Below are 19,316 nucleotides of genomic sequence, written 5' to 3'. Positions count from 1 at the left end.
TTTCGTGCCTGTCATTCTGTTGAAATAATGAGGAGGAAAACTACTTCCACCACATTTCATATCCTGCTAACCTTAAGGTGCTATCTATTTCTGGGCAATAAAGACATTAATTACCCATGAAAACCTGCATTCATACCATTGGTGTCAGCTGTGGATTTCATACCTAGTTTATTTCTGACATAACAAAGGGCCTTACAAAAGGTGGTTCCACAGTGCAGATTTAGAGACTAATGGGGATCTGCCGAGTGTATACTCCTTCTTTGGGAGGCTCAGAATAAGTTACGAAAATTATATTTGAGTTTATTTGACTCCCCTGAGGCCCACAGGCCAATGGTCAGTGTGTTAGGCTGCCTCAGCCTTAGATTCACCTAATGTCTGTAGGACATTTATTTCCCAGGCATTCGGTAAGATACTTTCCTAACAACATATCTGGGTGAGAATATCAGTTTGGCACTTAAACTTTCATAGTATGAAAATTCAGCCTTCCTCTCATATCTAAAGCATATGCCTCTCACTTTATATAGCAGCACAGAGTGTCTACACTAGGAGCACATTTAAAAATGCAGTTATTGGCCAGGCACAGTGGCTCATGCCTGTAATCCCAGTACTTTGGGAGGCCGAGGCGGGTGGATCACAAGGTCAGGAGTTCGAGACCAGCCCGACCAATATGGTGAAACCCAGTCTCTACTAAAAACTACAAAAATTAGCTGGGTGTGGTGGTGCACGCCTCTAGTCCCAGCTACTCAGGAGGCTGAGGCAGGAGAATCACTTGAACCCAGGAGGCAGAGGTTGCAGTGAGCTGAGATCATGCCACTGCACTCCAGTCTGGGCAACAGAGTGAGACTCTGTCTCAAAAAAAAAATAAATAAATAAATAATTTTAAAATGTAGTCATGAATTTCATAACATCAAGCTCCTGTCAAATAAAGGCATTTGATAATGGAACAAATTTAATATTTGAGAGACAGTATAATAAGCACATTATCCATTCATTTCTGTATATTAAAATAAACACATTTTGTCTGTATATTAAATTAGATTGCCAGAAAAATTACATACACGAAGCTGTCACAATTCCTACCTGTAGAAATACCTTCAAATCTGTTATGCTCTTAACATTTATAGCAATTCTATATTTTAAAATATCAATTTGAATAACAATTATGTTCTTAGCAAAGATACAATGGAATAATTTTCCACCACTGAGGACCCCAGTAATATAATTCTCCACAAATTAATGAGATTAAAATTGTGTAAACTACTTTGTTTTCATGTTTAAACCTTAATTAGCACCACGTTTAAATCCAAATTTAGAGGCAAATTATAAAAATCAGCAAATCTCTTATGTCTGGTAATATGTATTTCCTCTATTCTGGTCAGATACTTTCTATTTTATTATATTGTCATCTCTTTTTGTAGTAGTGTTAACCTCCATATCATTATTCAGTTAGTGTAGAACTCTGTAGAATGTAAGAAGAGTAACCACACTTTTCTCCCTGAGCACAGACATATTTATGGAAACAAAAGGCTAGAATATTTGACATCGAGTATGAATTAGAAATTCCATGGCATATGATCATAACTAGAAGTCCTATGCCAACATTCTGATTGAAATATTTTATGTAATCAGTCTTCATTCTTGAATGATGTCATTGACATTAATTTCCTTATTACTCAGAGATAATCTGAGCAAGAGATAAATTTATCTGCAACATGGCTTTGATAAATATTTTCTCACAGCATGGATGGCAGGGTGACAAGCCAGTTAGGAAGGACTGCACCCTAAAACTTCATCAAGGCAGAGGCCTCTGGCAGATGCTGGACAAACACTCAAGAATCTGGAGTTGAGCTAAGGCCAGAAAAAAGGAGATGACTGTGACTGAACCTTAGTCAGTGACATCCAGGTCCTTGGGATGTTCAAAAATCCTGAAATATGGTACTAGTGAAGTTGGTTGGATTCCATGACATCTCTCTCCCTCTTTTCTGTTATGGGTAGGGAAATCTTGGTATTATTTGTATTAATTATTGAAAGAAGAAACATAGGGTCAGAGTAGAAGTTAACCCTTTAATAAGGCAAGACCATGCCGAGTCAACTCATTTTGCTTTCAAGTCTTCAATGAATGTATTCTTTTTCTCAGTGTTTTACTGCATTAAGAAGATGAAATAACTGCATAGTAAAATTATTTCAACAACCTCATCAAATAAATATATTTCTGGATCTTTTTCTTCCTACCTCTCTGCTTCCTTCCTCCTTGGTTTTTCCTTTCTCTTTTTAAAAATTCTCTCCTTTCGTCTCTCTCCCTCTTCCTTCTTCTTGCTTTTCTTCTTATTTCTCTGCCTTCTATTCTCTCTCTCCCTTACACTTTATATCTCATAAGTAAAATCTACTTGTGAAGTGTTTTATTTTTTGGAGTTTAAGAATCAGGAACTTGGCCAGGCATGGTGGCTCACACCTGTAATCCCAGCACTTTGAGAGGCCGAGGCGGGCGGATCACAAGGTCAGGAAATTGACACCATCCTGGCTAACACGGTGAAACCTCGTCTCTGCTAAATATACGAAAAAATTAGCCAGGCGTGGTGGCGGGCGCCTGTAGTCCCAGCTACTCGGGAGGCTGAGGCAGGAGAATGGCATGAACCCGGGAGGCGGAGGTTGCAGTAAGCCGAGATCGCACCACTGCACTCCAGCCTGGGTGACAGAGGGAGACTGTCTCAAAAAAAAAAAAAAAAAAAAAAGAAGAATCAGGAACTTTGATATAGTATATTTTAAATTTTCTATAAAAATGTAGTTGATACTGAAAGACTATATACTGTGTCCATAGGAACGTGATATTCTGGAAATGTAAGGAAAGACTTTTGATGTCATTTCTCCATTAAAATCAAAGTCTCAGCCAGGTGTGGTGGCTCACACCTGTAATCCTAACACTTTGGGAGGTTGGTGGATCACGAGGTCAGGAGATCAAGACCCTCCTGGACAATATGGCAAAACCCTGTCTCTACTAAAAGTAAAAAAATTAGCTGGGCATGGTGATGCATGCCTGTAATCCCAGCTACTTGGGAGGCTGAGGAAAGAGAATTGCTTGAACCAGAGTCCGAGGTTGCAGTGAGCCGAGATCATGCTACTGCACTCCAGTCTGGCAACAGAGCGAGACTCTGTCTCAAAACAAACAAACAAACAAAAAAACCACACACACAGAAAAACAAAACAAACAAAAAACTGTCTACTGAGTTTGTCCAAGAAATATATTTCCCCAAGAAATATATAACCCCAAGAAATCAGGATGGCGAAATACAATTTCAGTACAACATTTGTTTAGAACAAAGAGGAGAAACAGTACATCTGAGATGCTTAGATGATAAATGTGCATGTTTCATAGGGATGATACTTATCTAGATCCAAAAAAAGTAGCAAAATCAAAGAATATGAATTTTTAACACTGATGGTTCTATATGTATTTACCTTATCTACATAGTTTAGTTTAATAACCTAGATTAGATATAACAATTTGTGCAAGTGAAACATGATGGCAATATTTTTTGATGACCTTTTATTATTTTTTATGCTTATTTTATATAAAATTACCCAAAATTTGAATGACAAATGAGTATAAGAACATGCATATGTTACTTAAAAACCTATTTGCACTAATATCTATGTTGCTGAAAAAATGAAATATTTTTACTGAAATCAAAGTTTGCGCTTAATGACCTGTGTTCTTCTTAGGGATTGTCTTATACATTAATCATGATTTATCTTTTTCCTTTTGGGAATTCATTTACATTCTTCCGACAGTTAACTTTAAGACCCACTGAGATAATGTGTACTTCAGCTGTCTGTTTACAAATCATACTGTTGTTATTCAACAGTGTAAAAAACAACATCTCAGCCCTGTTGTCACTTTTCTGCCCAGAAAATGTGTCCAAAGTAGGTAGGCTTCCTTTTATTCATTTTTTTTTCTAAATTCCCAAGGTATCCCTTGTTATTAGACCTTAGTTTCCTTCTCTGGTGCTTATGGAAAATAAGGGACATGGAACTGATTGTCTGTCCTTTTCCTGTCCATCTGGTACAGCAATGAAAAAGTGAAGCCAAATCAAACCCTGGAAATTGGAAGTATTGTCGTGTCTGAGGGACTCAAACCTTGCCACACTGGATCTGGCATAGGATGCTTCTTGAAGGATTCATTAGATTGGTGCAAAAGGAATTGTGGTTTTTGCCATTACGCTTAATGTCTTTTCAACCCACACGGGCAAGCTGTAGGTCTCCAGAATTTCTGCCTGTCTGTTTACAGGCAATGCATCTCCTTGAGAATGAAAACTTAGCCTTTAAGAAGCATCTTGTTATAAATTACTCTGTTAGGTCATGTCATGAGCATTTTCATTCTTAGTACATAAATATAAAGGACAAAACTGTTAGCATGCAATTGTCCTTTCCTATATCCGGGATTCCCATGCTGTGAATAAATACAATAAAACATTAAGAAATTAACATATTAATAAATTAAAGCCATAAGAAATGCTATGTGAATGAGAATAATAATCTACTCAAAAGAGAATTTTGTCTTCGACAGTGATAGAGACCATATTAAGACAGTTTGTGGTATACGTATGCATTAAAAAAGAAAATTGACTTTTAAACTTAACTGCTGCGGTAAAGAAAATGTCTTGGCTGGGCATGGTGCCTCACGCCTATAATCCCAGCACTTTGGGAGACCAAGGCAGGTGGATCACTTAAGCTCAGGAGTTCGAGAGCAGCCTGGGCAACACGGTGAAACCCTGCCTCTACTAAAAATACAAAAATTAGCCGGGAATTGAGGCCCGCACCTGTAATCCCAGCTGCTCGGGAGGTTGAGGCACAAGAATCGCTTGAACCCAGGAGGCAGAGGTTGCAGTGAGCTGAGATGGCGACATTGCACTCCAGCCTGGGTGACACAGTGAGACCCTGTCTCAAAAAAAAAAAAAAAGTCTTAAATTCCTAGATAAAGACATACAGGAACATACTTAAACATAAAACAATGATAATGTTAATATAACTATTTAACAAATTAAACTTTTAACATTTTGTGTTTTTTAGCCTGAGTGTTTACTATGTTGAAAAATATTTGGGGAATTATCTAATTACTATCTTTCTGAAATTCATTTTTATAGAAAGTAAATGCTAAATAAATGTCACTAGCAAACACTGCCCACCATGAACACTAGTTTTTCCATGTTAAAAAATCTAGAAATATGTGGATAAGCTTTTGATGTAAATAGGAAGGCGTGCTTTTTTTTGGTACTTATTCATGATAATTTAAGTTATCCTCCTTCATTAAAGAATACCACAAAATATAAAACCTATTAATGGATTTTGCTTTTAACAAAGCTAATTTTCTGTAATATCCTTATAGTTGACATTTGAAATGTTATTAGGTGCTTTCATCTCTAGTGTCATGTAGGAAAACATTTTATTCTGCCTTCTTGGGTTCATTTACAGCAGGTCTACAAAGTAGTTGACAAAACATAGATTAACAGGAGTGAAAAACTTCATTTCTATACAGGAACTAACAGAAGACGTAACTAGCTTACTAAATGCTTAAAGTTAGAGGCTTACATACATACTTTAGTAGGAGAAAGAAAAGAAATGAAAACACTAGTGTGGGAACAACAAATAGGTTTTCTTAAAGACTAGAGGATTTTTAGAACAAACGTGAGACAAAAATTTGTGATGTTCATTTATACAGGTGCGAGTGGCTCTTCTGCCTTCATTACAGCCATGAAACTCCCCTTAAGAGGGGATTTAGGGAAGGTTTACCCTCTGTCTCTCTCCTGGGAATAATTTATGGCAGCCTTATTTTCCAGAAGTTGCTGCCTTTTGTCACATAAGGGAAGCTCTGAGAAGGCTTCTTTCTGTGTTTGTTGAATCTCAGATCTCTTGCGTTCAAAATAATCTTCGTACCAACTCTGGGGTTCTCAATGGATCCCTACAGTTGAACGTCTCTAATTTCATTTTAGTTGTGCTTGTAGCAGAATCACCAGCTGTACTGATGATGATAAAACGCAATTTAAAAACATGAATTTTAAAAATAAACAACAGCCTGTAAGCATACGGCAAAGAATGAGCTTTTGACTAAACAGCAACAATTGTTCTCTTGTGATATAATTTCCATGCAACTTTATGTTTCCAATGTACTTTAAATTGTTCTTTGCATTTGAATTCCCTTACCTTATGCAGTGAAGTAGAGAAGAAATCTTGAAGTGATTTTTAATTAATTGAACAGATAGGGACACCGTGAATATATGCGTCCTGGGAGTTTTGTACATTTTGTAACTGTATAAAAATATCTCTATAAAAGGCAAATACTATGGGAACCATTTCAGTTCAGTTAACTACCACCATCTCTACATTGTCTCTGCACATCCAACTTCTGTTATCTACTTCCAGAGAGGCTCGTTTCTTATCCTCTGAATATTAAGGAAGGTAAATGTATATGTTTTTAGTAAAAATACATGCACTGAATGGGAAAATTTTCCATGTTTTTAGAAATATTGAAATAGATAATAGCAACCATTCCATTGAGTCAAAGCAGAATAAAGGATGCCTACATTGGCCAATGTCTTCTAGAAGCCAGTGCTGTTCTGCTGGTGAGAGTAGAGGAACCAAATCTGTACTCTGAAGTTTTTGGACAATTTTACTTGAGCTCATAGTTTCTTTTTCCTGTCAGGAGATGACTTTGCAGACACAAGGTGTAAAATTTCAGTTTAGGAAAAGACATGTAAATGCCCTTTAAAAAAAATTCAAATATGTGTGCAAAACAAAGGCAAAACCTAATGTGTAGAAGCTCATCATTCAATTATAAAAGTATTGCAGGCAATGCTAAGAACTGATGAGAAAACGTTATGAGAAAACGTCTTCCTCTGTGGTTGAATTTAAAATACATAAATTGGTGGAATATAATTCTCCTAAGAAATGTTCCTTGATTTCCCAGGATTTTTGTAACTGAGTATTTACTTCCTTTTATGGTAACATTTGTTTTGTTCTCCATCTCTAATATGTATATATTGCAATGAATTGTTATTTTATCTTGAATGTATGTAAAAATGCTTTAGAAGATTAGAATCATATCTTAGATTGCTTTATATCCATTGGGTCTAGTGGAATACCCCAAACTATTTCATTTGTAAGTGTTTTTGTATTCATGATTCTGAAGGTGAAGTTCTATTGAGAATCTAGGAATATAGTTTAGGATTAGGTAGCCTGGGAGGCGGAGGCAGGAGAATTGCTTGAACCTGGGAGGCAGAGGTTGTGGTGAGCCGAAATTGCGCCATTGCACTCCAGTCTGGGCAACAAGAGCAAAACTCCATCTCAAAAAATGAAAATAAATAAAAAATAAAAAAACAAAAAAATCAGGTAGCCCATATTCACTCAAATCACTGTTTTCTCAATATTTATTTATAAAAAATAAATTTTTTCTGTAAGTACATCTGAGTGCATGATGTTTGTAGTTTGAAAGCACCATTACTGAGACTGTCTTTAATCCCTCAGTATCAAATATACTTTATAAGACATGGTTAGCACAGGAATAAGTGCCTACACCTATTTCACAAAGAAGGACAGTTGTACACAGTCATTTTCTACTTGTGGTATTTCTCCAGCTGCTACTGCATCATCTTTTACACAGCTGGTTCCCTTCCTCAAGGTCTGAAGCTGACTAAGGGATATTTGAAATCAAGCAGCTAAAAGCAGGGATTAAGCACCACTTGGCTTGGCTTCAAGTTCCATCAACATTTGATGGTAAGGAAAATAAAATCAAGGGTATTCACATAAATAAAAAGTGATTTGAATATTCTTAAACCACCAGAAATATTGCTTTATTCTGTAGCATTATATAAAGTACATTTTCATAGAGTACTGTTGCTTGGTATGTAAAAATCATACGAATTGCTTAACACCATTTCATTTTTATTTTCTAATCTTGTCTTTCAGTTGTTCACACCATCCCTTACTTTTCTAAAGTCGCTCATTAATTGAAAAAAAGTTGGGATATATAAGGAGTGAACTTTTACTAAATTGTAACAAAATCTATGGAAAAAATACAAAGTTGTCATCAGAGCAGCTGTTCAATTTGTTGACTGTTACTAACTTTACATCTGTAAAATGATGTCAGGGACTTGTGCAATTCCATTGCAAGCAAATTCTGGCTACTACTATTTATACTTTGAGCATTCCAATGGCTGATTGGAGTTGTTTTTCTAGGAGAGCAAATGCCCACTGAGAAGCTTCTTTCTTTCTTTTTTTTTTTTTTTTTTTAAAGGGGATTTAGATAAGCATAGATAATAAAATTAGATGACATTTATTGAATATTTATTAACTAAGCATTTATGTTATAAAAATGTATTATGCCATGTAGTCTTTACAACTTGATAGATAGGGATCTTTGCTCTCCCCATTTTCTAATGAAGAAGTTGCCTGAAATCACACAGATTGTGAGCAACTGATATTTGAACTCAGATTAGCCTGACTTCAGGGTTCAAAATCTAACCGCTATACTAATCAGGAGAACTTTGACAATCTCACAGATCATTTTAGGTCTGAAGGAGAGGCATTGATGTGGAGATTTGAAAGCAGGAGCATTGTTTGGGGCTGCTCTTGGGAAACTTTCTTAAGGGAATGAAGGAAGCTGAGTTGAGAAGATTGAGAGCTTGAAGCCTAATCCAATCGCAAGAGTCCTCAACCACTCCACTGCAAGCTCTGAAGCTGGGATAGTTCTTTAGGATGGTCCCTCATGAAGATAAAAGGGTTGGACCTTTTTACCCTAAATCCAACACTATTGGATATGGGCTACACTGCTGTGATCTTGGGTGAGACAGCTCCTGCAGTCAAGGTCAATGTCTCAGTGTTCTGAGTGTAGAAGCCACTATGCTGATGGCTGGGGAAATGATTGTTTCAATTCTGATTCAGGCATGCGGTGCCCAGCACAGGGCAACTATAGCAATGCTATTACAAATAATTCTTAATGAAACCTCCCAGAATAAACTCTCAATTATCTATTTTAGAATGAGTTAAACAAATACAATTAGGTATAAATTAAGTATCTTAATGATAGTTAACTATATTAAAAGTAATTCCTGTTACAGTTTTAGGGAAAGTCTATAATATTTTTAAGGCTTCCTTCTCTCCATTTGTTCTTCCTTATTTAGTTTATATGGCTTAGGCATGTTAATAACCTCCTCTATCATATCCTCTTAATCTGTTACCATCTTATCTTCTTTTTCCTCAAATTCATCTTTGACTTGCCCTTTAGTCTATGGAGCTGTCTTTGTATTGCTTCTCTCTAAATTAGTTTTATTTTTATTGGATGTGTGACCTCCAATGTTTTTATTATCCCAACTCCATTAAACCTTTCGTCCCTTTAAATGCAGTCTTTGTAAGTGGCTCAGAACTTTTTGATAAAAACAGTGCATTTGAACAGGTTGCCTAGCTTTCTTTGTAAGGCAGACAGTGGTATCTGAAGTGACAGATTTGCTGGCATGTGATCCATAAATCATTAGCTGCCACTTTCAAATCTTATTATAACACTACTTCAGTTTGGGTTATGATGATCTTCTAAGGCTCTTCTCCAGAGTGTCTGGCATCCTGTTCCACTAGGCAGAAATCCCAGCCCTCCACAGAGTCAGAAGCTAAAATGCGCTCCAAGTTTTTGTTTCATTTGTTCAACTTGTAAATGATACAAAATTTACCCAAAGCAGCCCAGATAAATGGCAGTTAGTCTGATTATTTACCATTTACAGGCATTCGTTTCCTTATTTTTAGAAGTAGAAATATAAAATCTACTAAAAGGAGTATGGTGAGGCTACATGCAAAGATGTAAGAATAACATTGCAGTAATTATTGCTAATAGTTTTCTTTCTTTCTTTTTTTTTTTTTTTAAACAGAGTCTCACTCTGTCACCCAGGCTGGAGTGCAGTGGCATGATCTTGGCTCACTGCAACCTCTGCCTCCTGGGCTCAAGTGATTCTACTGCCCCAGTTTCCCGAGTAGCTGGGATTACAAGCATGCACCACCATGCCTGGCTAATTTTTCTATTTTTAGCAGAGATGGGGTTTCACCATGTTGGCCAGTTTGGTCTCACACTCCTGAACTCAAGTGATCTGCCTGCCTCGTCCTCCCAAAGTGCTGAGGTTACAGGCATGAGCCATTGCACCCAGCTGGATTTTTAATAGATAGTACTACTGTGAAAATTACTATGGAGTAATACTGGTATCTTAATTGTTCAAATAGGAGTTGTATTTTAATTTTTTATCATTTATGTGACTCCACTTATGTGCTCTTCAAGATGAGAGCAAAGAACAATATGTATCAAATTGACATTGGCATCTGAAATATTTTAATTGTATTTATTTTAAGAGATGGAGTCTTGCTTTTTCATTCAGGCTAGAGGGCAGTGGCGCGATCTCGGCTCACTGCAACCTCCGCCTCCCGGGTTCTAGCAGTTCTCCTGCTTCAGCCCCCTGAGTAGCTGGGATTATAGGCACATTCCATGACACCCAGCTAATTTCTTTCGTATTTTAGTAGAGAGGGGATTTCACCATGTTACCCAGGCTGATCTCGAACTCCTGAGCTCAGGCAATCCACCCTGATTTGGGAGGCCTCAGTCTCCCAAAGTGCTGGGATTACAGACATGAGCCACCTTGCCTGGCCTTAATTGTATTTATTTAACAAACATAAATATGACTAACATATGATATATAGTGTTATCAATAATTTTATTAACTAATTGAATCAGTGCATCTTAAAAGGTGAGTATTGCTATTATCTCCAGTGACATGATATAAGGGTAAAGTCTTATCCAAGGTCACAGAGCTGCCACCTTGGGAGAGGTTTTGAAACCACCCAGTCTTCCTTCAGGGTCTATGCTGTTAACCAAAACATATGCTGCCTTCAGACCGATTGATCATATTTATGTATCAATTCACAGTTTTCAACATATTTTCAAAAAATGTATTTAGCTGCCTCTTGGCACCAAGCACATGATGTATGCTGCTCTGCATTACTGTTCTTAGTTAAAATGAGGAAAGCTGATTCTCTGAAGATAACTTCAACCAAAGTCTTTTTCATTGCTTGATCTCTTCAGAACAATAATGAAGCCTTCACCAAATATAGTAAGATACAAAATTATTGGTTGTTGAGTCAGAGGAGATAATCTTACAGAAAGTTTCAGTGAGAATGTAAAATACTAAGTTGTTTCTACTATAACGAATTACTCTAATTGGTTGGCCACTGTATTATAATTTGTTTTGTTTACACTCAAATATCCTTGAACTTCAAATGAGTATTGCCCTTTTCTAGTGAGGAGGACAATCCTTCTTATTAGAGGGTTTTGAGTTATATAACAGCTGTGTAAATTTTGTTTAAAACTGAAATGATAAATTTTATTTAAAAACAATATTATGAGAGACCCCGAGAAAATTACCCCAGAAAGTTGTGTTTAATCCATGTGCTTCTTCGTGAAGAAGAGAATGTTCTTAAATTCACACCACCCAGAAATCGTGGACCTAGTTCTGAGAACTAGCAGGATGAGGTCAACAAGTGTAACCATGGTAATACAGATACTCTGCTGCTATATTTACTTCAAATTCAGCCAGTCTCATCACCTTAATTCTCCATTATAGGGATGACTAAAGAAAATGGAGAAGAAAGAAATATGACGATATTCACCTCATTTTCTCTCTTAAAAGATTTCTTAGTATCTTCTTGGATCTGAAGTACAAAAGTAGGCAATCATTTTTAACAGAAGTCTTGGCTTTGATACTATCTCTATACTTGCCAAGAGGGCATTTTAAAAATACATATGTCTTTCATATTTAAATAAAATACTAATTAACAGGTGTAATAGCAAGTAGCCTAATATTTTGCAGAATACCAGTAAGGGTAACATGATGTAATATAACTGAAAACAGTCTGAAAGGTTAAAAGTCAAATATTATGTGTTATCATTGCATATCTTATACTAACCTCCTAATTAATGATGTGAGAAAGGCACAGTGATATGGTACAAAATAGAAGACATGAAATCATTTAGTTTTTTTTCCAAATGAAGAGAGAAAGCATACACATGGAAAAAAATACTAGCTTTGAAAGACATGGTCTTTCCTTGCCCCATTATGAGTGGCCTGAAAACTTGTGTAGAAATAGGATGTAAAGTAAGTGATCTATTAACATAGTTCAGAGTTGGCAGAGTCTGTGTTTGGTTGGTCAGTTTCTAATAAGAGGTTCTTTGCTGTGGATCAATAGATCACCATGAAATGTTGAAACTAATAGAAGAACTGAAAATTCAAATAAAGAATACAATTTCAGTGTTATATTACCAGGAATAATTTAAACAGTCTCTCTTGCCCAGTAATTTTATTGATTAAACTGTAAGAGATTTGATTTAGGAATGAATTTGGAATTCAGGATCCCACAATAAATTTCCCTTCCACTTGGTTAAAGTTATGATATGAATAAATAAAAAGAGTAATCATAGGTCAGTTACAAAAAAATCTCTTGCTTAAATAGGCTAACTTGTTATTGGAATTTTCAACATTTAAAATATTGCATTATTATTGTCCGTAGAACACTGTATAAAATTAATTATAAGAATCAGATTGTGGTGAGCCTCCTTTTCCCTATAAAGCTGACAAGTTATGATTGATAATTCGGGCCCTGGGGGATTTACTTGGCAATGTATATTTTGATTAGCTAATAGCTGTACCTGCAGAGTATACCAGGACATATTTTATCTAATGAGTCTGATGTATATGTCAAGCTGTCTGTTTGAAAAGCTGTGACTGTTTCTATTTCCAAAATTATATTGCTTTATACAAAGTCATATTCATATTATACTTTAAGGATGACTTTGAGTATGACTGTTTTTCTCTGACGCTGAGTAACGATATCAACCTAGCAGTAAATACAAAAAAAATTCATAAATAACAGGATAGACATTGTTTTTTTTTAAAAAAAAAACACACAAAAAACTATGCCTCTAGTTTTACAAAGTACCCAGCTAAATCCTTGGCTATATTTACATACTTGTAAGTGCGGATTAATTCCACTTAGATGCATATGTGGAACTAGTTACACAATAACAGTTTTCTGTACAAAAAGAGGAACTTTACTCGTGTCTAGATTGACAAAGTAAAAACAAGATCTGGTGCCATCACACATAATGGAATCTTAGTTATAAAACTACAAAATATGAAGTCAAGTTGCTTTTTTGCCTTTAAAGGCAAGTTTGTTAACTTATATGCAGCTTACAAATATGATCATTCACAAATGAGTGCTGCCTTGCACCAGGTATGGTTTACTCATGTGGTAAGTTTTCTGCTAAATTTGGAGCATTCCTGAAAAAAATAGCTACCACATTATCATATCTACATTTCTGATATCTGACCTTACTTTTCAACGATTTCCCTTCTTTCTTCCATGCTGTCTATGTCTATATGTGGTAAATATTTCTTTGTATTTGAGGTGCTGAAACTTTGGGCTTTCCTGAGTAAGAAATCTGAGTTGGGTTTTCTGTGCTATATCTATATTATCTTCACAGCGTGACTGCTGCTATGTTTGAATTACACTTACGTTATGTGATCTTAAGGTAATAGATAAGAAATCAGAATTTTAGTAGAAATCTCACAGATTATTTGTCACTTACATATGTCTCCTAGAATGTATTTTTTAAAACTGATTTAAAATATTTATCTACTACGCAAAAGGATTTCAATTCTTATATAGGTGGTACCACTGTTATCTTACTCTGCAAACCTACATGACTTACATATTAACATTTTCGTGTTTCAGTTGTCACTCTAAAACAAAATCTTTTTAATAATAATAAAAATAAAAATAAAAAAAAAAAAAGAATCAACCAATCAGAAAAAAAAAATAAAAAAAATAAAAATAAATAAATAAAAATAAAAAGTCCCAACAAACTTTTTTAACAGTCTTCTGGAACACATGTTAAAATGGCTAACATTTATAAAAAATATTGAAACGGCTATTTTGCCTGGAGTATATACCCTGGGTTTCATTGTGTGTCACTGAGAAAGAATTCAGGACGCAGACACACGTGGGTGGGTTAAGGAGTGGAAAGTTTAATAGACAGAAGAAGGGAGAGAGGAGAGCAATTCCTCTGGAGAGAGACACCTCCAAAAAAGCAGGGAGGCAGGGACCACAGCAGATATTATAGGCAGGCTGGAGAAAGTGGTGTTTGATTTGCCACGTTGAGAACACAGGTTGGTTTGATCAGTGATGATGTTTACATAGCGTGGGGAAAGCTGGTCGCCCCACCCTAATCTTATGCAAATGGGCTTTCCAGTTGATGGATGCCATCTTGTCTGCTCTTTACCGTACACGTGGCTGACAAAGAGGAGGGAAGATGGAGCCGCCATCTTGAACATGTCTAGGCCCTGGTTCCTTCTGGCATTCACCCATGCAAGCTGAGAGCTTGCTTGTCTATGTCTGCAGCTTGACTTTACAAGCTGCTCATTGTTAGAAAACGATTTGGGGCTGCTTTTCATTAAAGAGAAAAGTCTTACCGAGGACTCCTATACCCTTACTTTCTGCCTAAGTGATTTCTTAACTCCTATATCAATATGACTAGATTTTTTTTTATTTCTAGAGTGCTTAATCTTCCAAGTTGAATTACCGTAACAGCTTATACACATGTTCAAATAGATTTCTTGCCTAATAAAGGCTTGATATTGAATTTACAGGTATATTTGTAAATTGTTATTTATCTGAATGCATGCCAACATTATATATATTTAAAATGGGAAGATATCCAGAGTTTTTGAATCTCTGAACTGTCTTCATGAAAGAGGGTAGAAAAAGCAATATGAGAGTTATGAAAGAGCTTTTACTAGCTGAAAAAAAATATTTTTACTGGGGTAAGATACATAAATTAGATGTAGCAAAGCTATGTCATGCTCATTGCCAAATGATGCCTCTCTCCGAATCTACCTTTTGCTTGCAAAGGTTTTTGCAGTGTTGGTGGCCAAATAAAAATGATCTGGGGGGATATTGGGCTGGCTCCCAGCAAAGGAGCAAATTCTTCTACATTGTGAGGTCTTCTGAAGTGCCTGCATAACAGTCTTTCCCACAATAGCTCCCCAGTGTGCTGAAAGGATTAATGTATTTTTCAAAAGTATACAAAGAAATGAATTGTATTTGTGGAACATCTGTTTTCTTCTGGATTTGCCTGCTTTTTGATAAGATTTTTCCAATAGCATTTGAAAGAACATTTTATAATTATTTTAAGTGCCTTTGTTATTTTATGTTTCTCCATTTAGATCTTGAATTATTTTCCTGATAGATGTTATTTGTAGAATGTATGAGCTATGACTAAAAGAACGCTCTTGATAAGCCTTTTTTATATGCATTTTTTTTCACTGTCTCTTACCTGCTTCCAAACGACCTTTTGCCAAATAGTATTTCTTTGTGGGCCACGAAACTCCAGTGATAGAGAAAATTCCTCTAACAGAGCATAAGAGCTTTCAGTGGCAACCAGGAACATAAATACAGGATGATTAGAAAAAGCTACAGTTGTCATTGTGAGAAAGAATTAGGAGTAAAGTTGAGAGATGTACATACAAAAATGTGAATTAAAATATTTATGACAGTGATATCTTATTTTACTTTGTTTATTACATCAGTTAATTCACATTACACAGTCACTTTATATATATATACGCATACATATTTCTATATAAAATGATGTTTTTGCATAACTGTATTTCATATAGAGATATCTGTGGTTGCAGGTTACATAGTTTCTCTAAGTAAATTTTACCCTTTAGAAGTGTTTATTTCTGAGTAATCTCTCATACCTTTTAAAAAAGGATGTAATATAGATCATCTATATACATATATATTTGTATTTTATAAACTCACTATTAAGAATGTGAATTTTGTGTGTTTTAAGCTAATTTTTTTATCATGCTACAAACTTGATTCTTTTTCTCTTCTAACATTTTTGAAAATTAGATCTTTCAAGGATTTCTCTGACAAATAGTTTTGCTTTTCTCGTTCTAACGACCAGAGAGCTGCATAGATTCTTCTGTTAAGCAACTTCATTTGGAAAACCTATGACTAAAGAAATATGTGTTGCCCTTCTTGCCTGGTGCCGTTTTCCTACATTGATTTGTGACTGGTAATTTTCCAAAACCTTTTTTTATGTAAATTTTTAAATGAACACAATCTTATCATTTACTAAATATATCCCACACATAATTTAAAATAACAGTTGCATAAAAGAGATTTTTCTAAGGATCATGAAAATTAAATTAATGTACATTATGGTAGAAGAAAAGTCAGAAAGACTAATCTGTTACAGACCTTTGTTGCAGAAACATCTTAATATAGTCTTCTAGGAAACAATAAACTTTTTAGGCCTATATAATAAAAGTTTATTATGAACAAAGATATTATGCATTAAACAAATTATTGCTATATTTTGCACAAACATCTCATAGCTCTTATGCAAAAATGAATAGTAGATCTTTAAGAATGCAGTTTTCTCAAATTTATTTAACTTGACTCTCTAAGACCACATAGTTTTGAGAGCACAATTAAGACAGTGTTTTTCTGGATATTTAGACATGTAAGAGGGCAGTACACAAATATGTATTTTTCTACACATTATCTGCATTTATTATATAATTACATTTTAATATTAAGTTCATGCAAATATGTCTTTGAATGTTATGTTAATATCAAAATTCTAAGGATATACTGAATAATTAGGATGAGATTTTCTCTATTTTTCATTCAGTGAGAATGTGTATTAAAAAGATATTTACCAATATTTGTACACCTTTTTAAATTTTTTTCTTTCTATTTATTCTACCACATTGGGCATACATATTTATGACAGCATGCATTATGAAAAGTTGTCATGATATTTTTATAAAATAGGACAAACAAAATTAATTACTAACTAAAACCAAACAAGAATAATTAAATAAAAGTGTGGCTACTCAATTTATTCTCTCACTGTGGAGTGTTAGTCTTTTCTTTTTCCAGTTAAGAATTGGAAGCAGATCAGTTGCAAGAAGACATGCTTGGTAACCTTCCAAAAGATAGAAGGATGTATTTCCTTTCCTGTTGAGATACTATTTAACTCAAAGTTTCATTTTTCATCAATTCTGGAAGCTTCTGCGTTCTGGCAAAAGAGTGGTGCGTCAAATTTCCACCAAAATCTGCAGATATGCCATCATCTTTGACATTTTTATTTTGGCCTTCGCAGGTGAGTGGTGACTTTCAGAGTTTTGCTATGCTGTTCTATTCCTGACAGTCATGGTGTGTGAGTTAGAAATATTGTTTGACAAGTAAGTAACCATGACAACTTGGAAACATCACTACTGTATTCTATCTTATGTTATCCTAATTTGATGTACACAATTTCTTTAAATGTTTATAAAATGATACATTTGAAAGAATCTTTATTCTAAATATGTATAGTTCTCAACCTGTAGTATAAAGTAATATTTAATCATTTCTATGCTGAAGTAAGATGGATTTTTATCTTCTTCTCAAGAGGCATTTTGTAAATTGTGTCTATTGGGAAGTCTTTCCATATTGGAGATCTCTGTCATTTTGGGTAGGGCTCATTAAGCATTATAAAAACTATAAACCATCACTTTTTGCACTTGAGTCATTAAGTCAAGCCAGAGCAAAGTGGGTCTGTCTCTTAATGTGTGTAATCTTCTGAGAAGGACTTCCAAAGGTAACGTTTTCTTGTTGTATCTCTAGTGTCCATGTAAATTATTTGTTATTTAAAACACGATTTCATACATTTTATTGGGTGTTGGTGCTTACGTGTCTAGAAACAAGAAACAAATAGGTGTAAATAAAATAGATGCAAATAGCTTACATAGCATCAGTGCAGCTACTTTTCACCTTGAATATAGGGACAAAGAAACAGCAATAGTGTAAGAAGTAGTTTATTAGAATAGTACTAATATTTTAAAACTTGTTGACCTGTGCAAAATCCATTTATCATTGCAATATAGAGATAAAATATTACTTATATTAATTTTATTATTTAGCCTTTCAAGGCTTTATTTGAATTTCCATGTAGAGATAAGATGTGTCTTGTTTCTGAACCTAATTAATACTTGAGGAAATAAATGAAAGGAATAGATTGAAAGAGGTAAAAATGGTAATCATATATTCATATATATAAAAATATTTTTAAACAAACACTATTTTATGGTCCTAGGTGTGTACATTTCAAGATATATTCTCATTGTAACAAATTACTTCATTAATTAGTAAAGCACTCTGCAACCAGATTTTATTATGAGAACTGAAGATACATTTCTCAGTGAAGTATTTATCATTTCTGAAATTTTATTTTTATAAAAATTGTATTTGGTTTTTAAATTAACTAGTGATTGGTAGCCCAGGTTTAGCTTTCTAGGATTATATGGCTGACACGAAGCTATACATTTTTTTCTTAGTTACCAAATACTTTCTTCAGTGTGCAGCTGCTCTTGATTCAATAGCTATTTAATGTCCTAGATTTCTTTTGATGTTGTCTTTTCATAAGAAAAATAGGCATTGGTATCTGCGTATTCCAAGGAAATATGGAGATCAGTAAATCAGTCAGAATCCACTGATTTTGTTGGGATTTAGTAGACAGGAGGTAGATTTGAAATGTGAGTCATTAGGTTCTAATGAAGCCAGATGTGGATACCATGGTGATTACTTTGACAATTTGAATTACAGCCCTGCCACAGCCATTTTCTGCTTACTCTGTTTTCTCTTAAAAGGTGAAAACTAAACCTGAGATGTGTCAGAGGAGTCAAAATGCTTCTTTTCTCATGAAGACAGTTTATAAAGATAGTAAAGCACATATGCAGAAGCATCCCTTTAATATATGACATTATACTCAAAGTAAGGATGTGTATTATTCATGAAAAAATGAGTGATATGATTGTTAGAAATGTGATAATTGTTCTGGGGAATAGATTGTAGAATATGTTTGTTAGTATATTTACTTTAAGGCTACTGATTAAGCTTACATATCTTCTAGGATGTATTCAACTTTTGCTTCTGAAAAATCCATTTGGTTTTTAATAAGAATATGAATGTACAATATAAGCCAAGCTGAATAATTTCTTAAATGTATTATGAGGCATAAAATGACATCATTGTCTTCCTATTTTCATAACAGATATAATAAAAATATATAAATTTGAAGAAATTCTGGACAAAGTGCTTTAAAAGAATCAATAGCTCATTTTATTTTTACTTTACCAATGTTTTCTTTAATGTCCATCATAAAATATCAGCATATACCC

General features: G+C 34.6%; 1 protein-coding gene across 3 annotated transcripts in view; it reads left to right on the top strand.

Annotated features, from left to right (window-relative positions):
• The window catches only part of SGCZ (sarcoglycan zeta), a 1,203,249-nt gene that overhangs the window by 315,848 nt on the left and 868,085 nt on the right, over window positions 1-19,316 (top strand). The window lies entirely within an intron of this gene.

Source organism: Pongo pygmaeus, chromosome 7, assembly GCF_028885625.2.
Source record: "Pongo pygmaeus isolate AG05252 chromosome 7, NHGRI_mPonPyg2-v2.0_pri, whole genome shotgun sequence".
Lineage (NCBI taxonomy): Eukaryota > Metazoa > Chordata > Mammalia > Primates > Hominidae > Pongo > Pongo pygmaeus.
Note: the sequence above shows the minus strand (reverse complement) of the source record. Positions and strands in the feature narration are given on the sequence as shown.